The following is a 10,493-nucleotide window of genomic DNA, read 5'->3' on the forward strand; positions in this document are numbered from 1 at the left end:
ACTCAAAAGCACAGATGATCTGATTCACAGACAAATGGCCAGATAAGGAAAGGGTCACCTTGTAAATATCAATGCGTGTTATCTAATTTTTGTTCATAACTGTAAACATTCATTGGGCTCACTATCTTATGAATTTTTATGAATATGAGCATTCTTATCTATTTAGTTCTTTCGTGATACTAAATCACGATCTGAAATGACATATAATAAAACGCCTTTAAACAGTTAAGTGTTGCATAAGCACAATAATGTAAAGATAATTTTAAGTCCTTGTTTTTCTTATAATACGTAATTACGAAGAATATTAATGGGCATACAATTTATTAGCAAATCCTCGTGTATAAATTATATATATATATATATTATATATATATACTATATATATATTATATATATATATATATATATATATAGTATCTTATTATCAAATTCTTGGTAATTTGTATTTTTCCTAGCTATACTTACCTCGAACTACTTTAATAGGAGAACCTGGGATATCTCCTGGTACCGACCAGAAAATCGGTTATACCCCCTCCCCCACCAAGCCACTTCGTGGCGGAAATATACATGCCCCGGAGGTCAACGGCCAAGTGACCTGAGTCAGGGGTCGCCAGTGCCTTCCACCTCCTCACATCTCCTGCCATAAGTTACCAGGAGAAGGCTGGGAGGGAATAAAACCTAAAGTAGTTTGAGGTAAGTATAACCAGGAAAAATACAAATTACCAAGAATTTGCGATTTGTTCCAATGCAGTATACTTACATCGAACTACTTTAATAGGAGACTTATCCCTTAGGAGGTGGGGGTACCTTATGGACCCAGCCCACCTAGACCCGACATCTCGTTAGAGATGCGTTGGGCTGGGATGGTCCTTCTGTGTTGTTGGTTGGTAGTGGGAGAGGGGGATTCCAGATAATTAGGCAAAAAATAAACTATGGGTTTGTCCAGGTCCCTCTCCAGATAGGGAGGACCAAAGGCTTACCTGAAGAACTCAATGGGTCCAGTGTGTACCCAGCAGCGTGTCCGAGGTGAAGGGAAAAAGAGAGGGAAAAATGGGGGTCACACATTCATACTGCCACTCGCACTCTCCTGGAGCCTAAGCCCGGTGGCGGATCAGATCTGCTGCTGAGCTGCCACCACCTGCCCAATCGAGAAGGTTTCCAGTGGCTTGTGGGTGCAATCCTGTAAGTAGTGGGCCATGAATGTGGACTGCCTGTTCCACACCCTGGCCCTCAAGATCTGGTTGACTGCTAAGTTCTTCGAGAAGGCTAAAGAGGTGCCTATGCCTCTGATCTCGTGGGGCTTGGTACCCGTCGGGGGAGGCATCCCCACTCCTTCGTAGGGTCTTCTAATTGTCTCCCTTAGCCAGAAGGAGATCGTGTTCTTCGAGACTGCCTTTTTCACCGAGCCTGTGGACACGAATAGGCTCCGAATACCCTGCCTGAGCTTGGTTGTTCAGCTCAGGTATTTCCTCACCGCCCTGACCGGGCATTAGAGGAGGTCCTGCAGGTCTCCTGACCTTGCTAAGGCTGGAATTGAGAACTCCTCGAACCTGATGTCTGACACTGCAGGATTCTGGTCTTAGCTACGAAGGAGGGGACATAATGAAAGGTGAGATCCTTCCACCCTCTCGAGTGGGAATCTTCGTAAGACAATCCATGCAGCTCGCCAACCCTTTTGGCAGAGGCCAGGGCCAGTAGGAAGACTGTCTTCAGGGTCAAATCCCTGTGTTCGAACCCTTTGATCAACATTGAGAGCTACCTGGAATTCCCTAAGTCCATGCCCTTCAGAAAGAAGACCTGCCCTAGGGCTGCCCTGACCCCCTTCACAGCTGTGACTGAGAGGCCTTTGTCGAGTCTCAGGCGTACTAGGAAGTCTGGTATCGGTGGAATCTTGGCCTGCAGGGGCTTGAGGCCTCTCTCCCTGCACAAAACCCCAAAGGTCGCCCATTTGGCCTGATAAATAGCAGTTAAAGACTTCCTTACATAGCCCAACATTTGGGAGGCTGCTCTCTTAGAGAAGCCTTCCTTACTCAAGAGCCAGTCGATAGTCTCCATCTGTGAAGTGAGAGGGCTTGGAGCCCTTCATGAAACCTCTCAAAGTTGGGCTGCTTTAGAAGATCCAGCATGAGGGGAGCTCCCAGGGATCTTGAACCGCCAGAGCCTGGAGGTCTGGAAACCACTACCTGTCTGGCCACAAGGGAGCTACCAGGGTCAGATGAGCGCCCTTTGACCGCCTTAGCCGGTTCAGCACCTGCCTGATCAGCCCGAAGGGAGGGAACGCGTACATCCCATCCCTTGGGTACTGGAAAGCATCCTCCAGTGCTGCTGCTGGGGAGCAGAACACCGTCAGTTTGGCGTTCAGCCTTGTTGCAAACAGGTCCAGGGAGGGGGAACCCCACTTTTCCGTCAGCTCCCTCACAATATGGGGACGCAGGGACCACTCCGAACCTACCACTCATCCTTTCCTGCTTAGGCCGTCTGCTATCATGTGTCTTTTCCCTGGAATGAACCTTGCGGTCGGTGTCGTTCCTATCCCATCAGCCCACTCCAGGATCTCCTCCATGAGTTTGCACAGGTGACAGGACTTCAGACCGCCCTGTTTCTTGACATAGGCCACAACCGTGGCATTGTTGCGCATCAGCACCACTGCCCAGTTTGTGGTTGCTCGAAACCCCTCAAGGCCCTCTGAACCGCTAGCAACTCCAGCCTGTTTATGTGTAGCTACCTTTCCTGCTCCTGTCCAGACCCCTCCCTCATCTCAGATTGTAAGTGGGCCCCCCACCCCTCCTTTGATGCATCCATTAGCAGAAACATCTCTGGAGGAAGGTCTGAGTGGGGATCTCCTTGGAGCATGTTCGCTCTGTCGGTTCACCACTGGAGGGCCTCCCTGGAGGCTCGAGAGGGTCAAATGAATGTGCGTAAGGGGTTTTCCTGGGGATCCCAGCTCTCCTTCAGGTTCCACTGGATGGGTCGCAACCTTCGCGAACCCTGGGGTACTAGCTTCTCCAAGGAGACCAGATGACCCAGGAGTCTCTGCCAATCCTTCACTGGTCTTGGAGTGTTTAGGAGGAATGCAGGGCTATGCGCTGTAAGTTGTCCAATCTGTCCACTGTGGAGAAGGCCCTGGCCACTTACCTTTGTGTCTAGATCCATCCCCAGGTACACCATTCTGGTGGTGGGGACCAGTTGAGACTTTTCCCAGTTCAGGATAATGCCTAGTTCCTCACAAAAGGTGAGGAACTCGTCCCTCTGCCTCTCAAAGCTTCCCTTGAGGAGGAAAGCAACAACCAATCATCCATGACGACATGAGGGAGAATAACCTGGTGAAAACCTGAGGCGCTGTGGTAAGGCCGAAGCAGAGGGTCTTGAACTGAAACGTCTTGCCCTTGAGGTCCAGGGAGAACATGAAATCTCCTTTCCTCAAGGTAGCCAGGACCGACCTCGGGGTCTCCATCTTGAAGGGTGTCTTCAAGATAAAGGCGTTCAACATTGAGAGGTCAATGACCAGTCTCCACCCCATGGAAGACTTCTCCACCAGGAAGAGGGAGCTGTAGAATGCGGGGGAGTTGTCCCCCACTGGTTGGAGAGCTCCCTTCTCCAGCAATGACTGGACTTCTGACCGCAAAGCCTCCCTGGGTTGGGAGTCCCAAAGCATAGATTAGATTAGATTAGATTATAAAATTTTTGGCACATAGCCAAGCGCCGGAGCCGGGGGGCCATTCAGCGCATATATATCTTACGAATAAAAAAAAATCACTGTCGCACAAACAAACATACACAGAACCGATCAAACATACAAATCATTCATTCATAAAAACCAAATAAACATAAAACAATTAAGAGAAAATTAAAATTCATAAAAAAGACCAAAATTTTTTAAAAATGTCATAATTTGCTCTGCCTGAGCACCTTCACCTAAAATATGCAAGAGTCTATTTGCCAGCAAAACAAGCTACGTTTGTTTTCAAAATGAGGGCACTCCACCAAAATATGCACCACAGTCAAATCCACATGACAGGTGGAACAGCGAGGAACCTGCCTATCCGCTCCACTCGTCATTAGATACCCGTGAGTATATTTAGTGTGGCCAATACGTAATCTAGCTAAAACTATCTCAGACCTTCTATCCATCCGGCTATGAGGCCAAGGATGAACAGATAGCCTAATCGACTTTAATTTAAGATTATTATCTAAAGTAGACCAGTGGGCCTGCCACTGGTCTCTACAATAAAATCGAATGGTACTTTTAAAATCGCAAACAGGGATGCCCATGTTAGAAATGTGCCTAAGCCTAGTTGCAGCCTTTGCAGCAACGTCGGCTCGCTCATTCCCAACAATTCCAACATGGGACGGAGCCCAACAAAACCTAACAGAAAACCCTCTTCTATTAATTAAAAGATAAAACCAATCTTGTACTTCTTGCACTAAAGGGTTGCAAGAGACTAAGCTTTTGAGAGAAGATAAAACACTCAAAGAGTCGGTAAAAATGGTAAAAACCTTGTAGTACAAGAACTATAAAAAATATATTTAAGAGCAGTCAAAACTGCCAGCAGTTCAGGTGTAAAAACAGAGGAATTAGATGGAAGCTTCTTTTTAATAATATTATCACTAGTCACTACAGAGCAACCAACACCATCAGAACCCTTCGAACCATCAGTATATATATGATGAGAATCACCATGTTCAAAAGCATGATCCAAGAAACTTGCCCTCAACTGATCACCAGAACTGTTGCTCCTGCTGTCCCTAATTGGGCAGATTTCTAAGTGTGGCCTATTCCAAGGAGGAAATTTTGAGGGCGAAATTTCAGCTACTGCAGGGTAGTAATCCCACCTCCCTGGCAAGAGCTTGCTAGTCGCACTTCGAGCGGCTTTGGCAGTCTAGGTCTATTTGGGGCTCTATCAGTTGGTTCTCTAACATACTTATAATTAGGGTTTAGCTTTGATGTAAGTATTCTTGATATGACTCTCAAGCTAATTCCTCCCTACGGATAAATAGTGGGGGAAAACCTGATCAACATATAGGCTTTCTACTGGAGAAGTTCTATAGGCTCCCGTACAAAATACGTTAAAGCCATATTATGTACAACATCTAATTTCTGCAGTGTTGTTTTGCATGCACAACCATAAACTTGACAACCAAATAATCAATTTTGCTTAGGCATAAAATCTGGTACATCCTCAAAAGGGTGATTCGATCTGCCCCCAATTAAAATTAGACACAACTTTAAGAATATTAAGACGAAGCTTCACGTTACATACAACTTCATTAACATGTTGAGTAAAAGTTTAATTTCTTATCAAATGTAACACCTAGTTACTTAATGCTATCTTCATAAGGTAAAATAAAATCGAATCATTTAAAAACAATGTAGGGATCTCTTCACTCTTCTTAATCGGCAAAATCGTATAGCTTTAAAAATAGTTTTTTGGGTTTTTTTCGGTGAAAATTTGAATCCTTTAGCACTGGCCCATAATGTTGAAGCATTAATAGCAGTCTGGATCTTTTGACAAGCTTCGACAGCTGTAGACTTGCTACAGATTATTGCATAATCATCACAAAGGCCAGACCATGCACCCCAACAGGAACTTGTTCTTAGTAGGCCGTTGACAGCTACATTAAAGAGTGTTGGACTAAGGACGCTTCCTTGAGGTAACCCTTCTTCTTGAGGGTAAGCAGAAGAATGTAAGAGCCCATCTTACTTTCAGGTAACGTTCTGACGAAAAAATCTTTCAGACAATAGAAACATAATTACCCACAACACCCCACTCTACAAGTTGCAAAAGGATACCCCTCGCCAGGTAGTGTCGTAGGCTTTTTCTAGGTCAAAGAACACTGCAACAGTCTGGTTTTGCACAGCAAAAGCATTCTGTATCTCCTGAGTAAGGAACATCAAAGGGTCAGAAGTACTTCTATTTTTCCTAAAGCCAAACTGCCGATTAGATAAAAGATTCTTTGAATCCAAATACCACACAAGTCGAGCATTGACCATCCTCTCATAAATCTTGCTAACACAACTAGTTAGAGCAATTGGCCTATAATTCTTAGGAAGGAAGGAATCTTTAAAAGGTTTTTAAAACGGGACAATAATCGATATCTTCCAAGACTCTGGTGAAGTTCCTGAAAGCCAAAAACTGTTTAAAATGTCTAAAAGAAATTCTTTGTACTTCTAGGCAGATTAAAAATCATTGAGTACAGTATATCATCTTCTCCAGGAGATGTTGGGGAAGACAACGAGATTGCATGATCCAATTCTTTTATGGTAAAAGGAAGATTATATGACTCTAAATTTAAACTAACAGCAGGAACAACCGTGGTACCGTCCCTAATATTCCTGAATGCAGGAGAGTAATGTAGGGCACTAGATATATGGGAGAAATGCCTACCAAAGGTTTCTGCAACTTCTCCAGAAATCAGATATGAGGAAGCCATCAATTTTTCAAAATAGGCAAGGGATGGTGGAGAAAATTTCCCTTGCAGCTTTCGGATTCTGTTCCAGACTAATTGACATAGGGAATCATATTTTAATTCACTTATATATCTGATAAACGATTCCCTCTTTGCTTGCTTAAATGTTTTCTTTTGCTTAGCAAGAGCTCTTTTATAGATAATTTTATTGACCAAGCAAGGAAATTTACGATATCTCTTGTAGCAAGTTCTAGTTATCTTTCGGCTCAAGGCGCATGAATCGCTCCACCAAGGTACTAGAGGACGCCGAGGCTTACCAGAAGTTCGAGGAATAGACAGCATGGCACACACAGCAATATACTGATTAAATACTCATAAGCAGATGTTTTGGGCTCTGAAAATCTTTTATCTTTTGATCAACTTCAGTAGATTTTTTGAATATAAAATCCCCAGTCAGCCTCCCCTACCTTCCATTTTGGTAAACATGGAGATGGAATATTTTTCATAAACTTTAGGTGAATGGGCCAATGAATCACTTGCCATGATCATTCTGGGTCTACACCCATGGTAAATCTAACCTCAAAGACGAAGAGCAGATAGTGAGGTCAATGGCTGAATCAGAATTATGAAAAAACATCATGTCTTGTAGGGGAACCATCATTCATTAAAGTGATGTCATTTGTAAGTCAAGCAGCTGTTCTATTATTAAACCCCACCGGTCGCAGTTTGGCTCTCCCCAGAGGTGTGCTTGGCATTAAAATCCCCCATCGAATGAAGGTTTTAGGAAGCTGGTCTATTAACGTCTGTAGATCAGTTAATTCTAGCTGACAGGGATTTCCCTGCGCATCCTGCAATCTATTTTCCAATGATGGATCAAGGTAGAGAGAACAAATTGTGATCCATTTATAATTGAAAATTTGAACTGCACAAGCCTGCAACAAAGTGTTCAATTGAACAACTCTGTGATTAATAGACGTACGGACTATGATGCCTGTGCCTCCCTGAGCACGTACCACCTATCAGGGGTGGAGACCTATGAAATGAATAATTAAAAAACCCACGTTGGGAATAGTGCTTTCCCACCCAACTTTGTCTCTTGTAGACACATCGCAGATAGATTATGTTCCTTAAACAGAACCCGAACTTGCTCTCTATTTGGTATAAATCCACGGATGTTCCATTGCATGAGAGCCATTATTTAGAAGATGGGATCTTAAAATTTTCTACCAATTTAGGAATCTGAGTCCTGGTGAGAGAGATCTTATCAGTTTTACCAGAACTACTTGATCTAGATCTGGGTGTTATAGATCTTTTAGATGATGGGCCTTCACTTGGCCTTCCAGTTTTGCTTTTATTTTTCTATGATGGCCGAGTGACCGAGAATGAGGCGAAGAGGGAGAAAGGACCCTCTTCTGACGAATAAAGAGGGCCTCTATCTCCTCACCGTCATCTCCACGGTGCACTGTAATGACAGGATCAGGTAAGGGCTCAATGTCAAGGCAATGTCCCTGTCAGAGAGAAGTTGTCAACAAATTGAGATCTGGCTTGAACCCTTGAAAACCAAACAGGGTCCCCTGGCTTGACCAGAGTCTCTACAACATGAGGAGCCCCGCCAGAGGGGCCATGAGAAGCCCCACTAGGGGGGCCGTGGGGAGCCCACCAGAGGGGGTGTGGAAAGAAAGGACCCCCACCAATGGGGGGCACGGGGGAGCCCCAACAGGGGGGGCGGGGGGGGCACGGGGAGCCCCACCAGGGGGGCACGGGGAGCCCCACAGGGGGGGCAGGGGGGAACCACCAGAGGGAGGGCATGGGAAACCCCATTAGGGACCCCCGGGAGCACCACCTGAAGGGGCACCAGAAGTAGCAATATCCGGCTGTTGTGCCTTCAAGGCAGTACTGAATAAGTTTTCCTTCCCAACAGCTTCTTGGCCTGTCCCACACTGATGTGTTCAGCAATAGATTTAAGTAATGCCTCCTGTTCTTTTTTAAATTCACTGCATTTCTTATCTCGGGCTCGATGTTCACCCTTACAGTTCACACAAATTACTGGTTCAGAACATTCCTCGTGCTCAGGCTTGCCACACGATTCACAAAGTTTAGTTTCTGGTGCAAACATTTGAGGAGTGTCCAAAGCCAAAACACATTTAAAGCACTGGAGCACTCTCGGTCTATAAGGACGAACTTTCATAATTTCATTGTCAAGAACAATTTCAGATGGCAAAAATGGACTTACAAATGTTAAAATAATCATAGACAGAAGCGGGGCACCTTGAAACCTTCCAAAACCAAACCACGTCTGGACACATCTCCAAAAATTTCCTCTTCGTCCGCCATTTCATGTAAATCTTCATTGAAGATGACACCCTTTGCATAACTAAATTATAGTGAGGTTTTTACCTCTTTTATCAAACCTTCGGGATCAAGCTTTAAATTTAGGAGCATTACTGATTGAACATTGGTCTTGGCATGAACTAAAAAAACTATTACGCCCAAAGCGAGTTACTTCTGGGCTCCCAACATTGCCGATCTTATGGCTTACAACCTTTTCACCTTGAAGAGGTTGCCTCTCTCACCATGCGTTGTAATAATCAACCACTTAGCTGGGTCTGGTGATCTGGAGGTTTTAATTATTTTATTCGAATCTTTAGTTTCAGTTGGTGGTCTATATATCTCAAGATACCTAGGGACTTCTTCTGCCTCTACAAGTCCAACACTCATAGAGTCTTACCTAAACTCTCTGTAATTCTTTTAAGTTCCCATATTTACAAAATTCATGAAATAAGGTTTCATAATTCCAGTCTAAAGGGACTGGTTTTACATACAAAATGTTTGTAACAAGGATGTCCTTTGAAAAAGGCTCCAAAGTCACAATAGAGGAATTACCAGAATTTTCCTTGTCCTTATCCTTGCCCAAGTCGTCAACAGAAAGTTTTAGTGTGTCCATAAGAAGTACAATTGATGATTCGTCCAGGTAGCCCCCCACCCACCATGGAGCCACATTTAGAGGACAGTGTTATCCCATACAGGGCTGCCCTAGGGGTACAACCCAGATATACACCCCACCCTCAGTGCTTAAGGCGTCATGATGTCCGTCGAGATCAGACCCAGCACTAAGAGAAGGGTTTGACATCTAAACTTTCCCCTCGCTCGACCACGTTAGGTACTCGAGTTCTACGGGTGAGGGGGCATGCCAACCATCCTCACCCTCCATCAAATCCAATGAACAAGTCCAAATCATGTCCAAAACCAATCCAAGTCATCAACATAAAGTCCGTGCCTTATAGAAGGAGGAAGCAGAAGGAAGAAAAGTTTTAGTAAAAGGAAAAGGGCTGACTCATTTAGTTGGATCAACAGCTGGGCACCAAGGCCCAGCAAGAAAGTAGTTCCCACCAGGCATCAGGGCCCAGCTGCCGAACCCTAAGCCCCCCATCCTCGGCAAGGCTTCAGCATCTGGGGGGCCAAAGCATAGAAGAGTGGAGCTCCAGTTCGCCGGTCAGAAGAGGCTTTACGTCCTGGAAGGGTATCCGGTAGCAGTCCCTGAAAACACGGACCGTCCAGGGGTTGGCCTCGTAACCCTCCCAATTTTGCCAAAGATTCGAGAGGCAACCCCCCCCCCTGAGGCGGGAGAGGAGGAAGGGGGCCTCGCATCCTACTTCCTCCTAGGGAAGCAACCGTCCGACCCCTACAGGAGGAAGGTGGCCTGGATCTGAAGGAGGCTGAAGGGACTGAGGGGGCCCTGGAGGAGGGCTGTGTTGCCTGGCGCCCCCCGCTTCTGGAGGCTGGTTCTAGATTAGATGAGGAGCTCTGCATCCTGTATCTAAATTGGGGAGCGTCCTGTGCCCTATGTTGGGTTGGGTGGATGAAGGAGGAGGCCCTGTAGAGGATGGAGTTTTGGATTGCCTTGTGCCAACGTTCCAGGCTCTCCTCTACAAGAGGTTCTGGAAAAGAGACTCCCCCGTAATCGGGGCATTCCTTAGGAGCTTAGCTTCCCTGTCTGGAAGCCTTCTTGGCAACCTGGCCAGCACAGCGTCCCTCCTGCAGAGAACCCAGTTAGCCCACTGGTTGATCGGCCGCATGGTTAGGTA

The sequence above is a fragment of the Macrobrachium nipponense genome, chromosome 19 (genome assembly GCF_015104395.2).
Source record: "Macrobrachium nipponense isolate FS-2020 chromosome 19, ASM1510439v2, whole genome shotgun sequence".
Taxonomy (NCBI): domain Eukaryota; kingdom Metazoa; phylum Arthropoda; class Malacostraca; order Decapoda; family Palaemonidae; genus Macrobrachium; species Macrobrachium nipponense.